The following is a 2,500-nucleotide window of genomic DNA, read 5'->3' as shown; positions in this document are numbered from 1 at the left end:
AAACAACACGATAAAACGAGGTAAACGCTGTTAAAAGAATACAGTTCATTTGTCCATACCCTAAAAACAGTCCAAAAATCCCAGTGTGTTGATAAGTCCAATGTGAGTGTCCACCGGTGTATATACAATCCACAGAAAGTGTAATCCAAAGTTTGCAGGTGGTGAATGGAAAGGTGAGCTCTAAAATTAGCAACTCCTCAATCCAACAGTTTGGTGACTGTCCTTTGTTTGTCATGCTGCTCTCTTATACAGTTGTACTTCCTGCTTCCTGTCATGTGTCTAGTCACATGGCAGGCCAACCATCCATTTTTTAAAGACACACACTCACTTAAAATGTTAAGAGTAATAAAATGGCCTAAAAAACATGTAAAACACTTAAAACTCTATAATACATTTAAATGATTGTAATAAATAGAGCGGTAAAACACGTCTTTCTAAAAGCCAGCATATTATATAAATAGTGAAGAAAAGGCAAAAGCTTACAGCACCTGGTATTCCCAGGCGGTCTCCCATCCAAGTACTAAGCAGGCCCGACGCTGCTTAGCTTCCGAGATCAGACGAGATCGGGCGCTCTCAGCGCGGTATGGCCGTAAGCGAGGGCTGCTCCAAAAAGTGGGCTATTTAAAGATCAGCCTCCGTAAAAGCCAGCATATTATATAAATAGTGAAGAAAAGGCAAAAGCTTACAGCACCTGGTATTCCCAGGCGGTCTCCCATCCAAGTACTAAGCAGGCCCGACGCTGCTTAGCTTCCGAGATCAGACGAGAACGGGCGCTCTCAGCGCGGTATGGCCGTAAGCGAGGGCTGCTCCAAAAAGTGGGCTATTTAAAGATCAGCCTCCGTAAAAGCCAGCATATTATATAAATAGTGAAGAAAAGGCAAAAGCTTACAGCACCTGGTATTGCCAGGCGGTCTCCCATCCAAGTGTAACAATCGGCCTTATCAGCCGAGTTACAAGACTAAAATGGGGTCAGATTTAACTGTGAGAGATGACTAGTGGTTAAAAGAATGAGACATAAAAGAAGATTGGTTTAAATAGATTTGGTTTATTTACAAGGTTCACATAAAAGACTTTAAAACAACACGATAAAACGAGGTAAACGCTGTTAAAAGAATACAGTTCATTTGTCCATACCCTAAAAACAGTCCAAAAATCCCAGTGTGTTGATAAGTCCAATGTGAGTGTCCACCGGTGTATATACAATCCACAGAAAGTGTAATCCAAAGTTTGCAGGTGGTGAATGGAAAGGTGAGCTCTAAAATTAGCAACTCCTCAATCCAACAGTTTGGTGACTGTCCTTTGTTTGTCATGCTGCTCTCTTATACAGTTGTACTTCCTGCTTCCTGTCATGTGTCTAGTCACATGGCAGGCCAACCATCCATTTTTTAAAGACACACACTCACTTAAAATGTTAAGAGTAATAAAATGGCCTAAAAAACATGTAAAACACTTAAAACTCTATAATACATTTAAATGATTGTAATAAATAGAGCGGTAAAACACGTCTTTCTAAAAGCCAGCATATTATATAAATAGTGAAGAAAAGGCAAAAGCTTACAGCACCTGGTATTCCCAGGCGGTCTCCCATCCAAGTACTAAGCAGGCCCGACGCTGCTTAGCTTCCGAGATCAGACGAGATCGGGCGCTCTCAGCGCGGTATGGCCGTAAGCGAGGGCTGCTCCAAAAAGTGGGCTATTTAAAGATCAGCCTCCGTAAAAGCCAGCATATTATATAAATAGTGAAGAAAAGGCAAAAGCTTACAGCACCTGGTATTCCCAGGCGGTCTCCCATCCAAGTACTAAGCAGGCCCGACGCTGCTTAGCTTCCGAGATCAGACGAGATCGGGCGCTCTCAGCGCGGTATGGCCGTAAGCGAGGGCTGCTCCAAAAAGTGGGCTATTTAAAGATCAGCCTCCGTAAAAGCCAGCATATTATATAAATAGTGAAGAAAAGGCAAAAGCTTACAGCACCTGGTATTCCCAGGCGGTCTCCCATCCAAGTACTAAGCAGGCCCGACGCTGCTTAGCTTCCGAGATCAGACGAGATCGGGCGCTCTCAGCGCGGTATGGCCGTAAGCGAGGGCTGCTCCAAAAAGTGGGCCATTTAAAGATCAGCCTCCGTAAAAGCCAGCATATTATATAAATAGTGAAGAAAAGGCAAAAGCTTACAGCACCTGGTATTCCCAGGCGGTCTCCCATCCAAGTGTAACAATCGGCCTTATCAGCCGAGTTACAAGACTAAAATGGGATCAGATTTAACTGTGAGAGATGACTAGTGGTTAAAAGAATGAGACATAAAAGAAGATTGGTTTAAATAGATTTGGTTTATTTACAAGGTTCACATAAAAGACTTTAAAACAACACGATAAAACGAGGTAAACGCTGTTAAAAGAATACAGTTCATTTGTCCATACCCTAAAAACAGTCCAAGAATCCCAGTGTGTTGATAAGTCCAATGTGAGTGTCCACCGGTGTATATACAATCCACAGAAAGTGTAATCC

The 2,500-nt window shown here is 42.7% G+C and overlaps 5 non-coding genes across 5 annotated transcripts; all 5 read right to left on the bottom strand.

Moving 5' to 3' along the window:
• Positions 1–476: 476 nt before the first annotated feature.
• LOC141311630 (5S ribosomal RNA) lies at positions 477–595 on the bottom strand. The gene has a single exon (XR_012349090.1). It is a non-coding gene; the product is annotated as a 5S ribosomal RNA (ribosomal RNA).
• An 84-nt stretch (positions 596–679) lies between these two features.
• LOC141310246 (5S ribosomal RNA) lies at positions 680–798 on the bottom strand. Its single transcript, XR_012347792.1, has one exon. It is a non-coding gene; the product is annotated as a 5S ribosomal RNA (ribosomal RNA).
• A 753-nt stretch (positions 799–1,551) lies between these two features.
• LOC141311629 (5S ribosomal RNA) lies at positions 1,552–1,670 on the bottom strand. Its single transcript, XR_012349089.1, has one exon. It is a non-coding gene; the product is annotated as a 5S ribosomal RNA (ribosomal RNA).
• Positions 1,671–1,754: 84 nt separating this feature from the next.
• On the bottom strand, positions 1,755–1,873 carry LOC141311628 (5S ribosomal RNA). The gene has a single exon (XR_012349088.1). It is a non-coding gene; the product is annotated as a 5S ribosomal RNA (ribosomal RNA).
• An 84-nt stretch (positions 1,874–1,957) lies between these two features.
• On the bottom strand, positions 1,958–2,076 carry LOC141311627 (5S ribosomal RNA). Its single transcript, XR_012349087.1, has one exon. It is a non-coding gene; the product is annotated as a 5S ribosomal RNA (ribosomal RNA).
• Between the last annotated feature and the right edge of the window lie 424 nt (positions 2,077–2,500).

This window comes from Garra rufa, unplaced genomic scaffold (genome assembly GCF_049309525.1).
Source record: "Garra rufa unplaced genomic scaffold, GarRuf1.0 hap1_unplaced_003, whole genome shotgun sequence".
In the NCBI taxonomy this organism is placed as follows: domain Eukaryota; kingdom Metazoa; phylum Chordata; class Actinopteri; order Cypriniformes; family Cyprinidae; genus Garra; species Garra rufa.
Note: the sequence above shows the minus strand (reverse complement) of the source record. Positions and strands in the feature narration are given on the sequence as shown.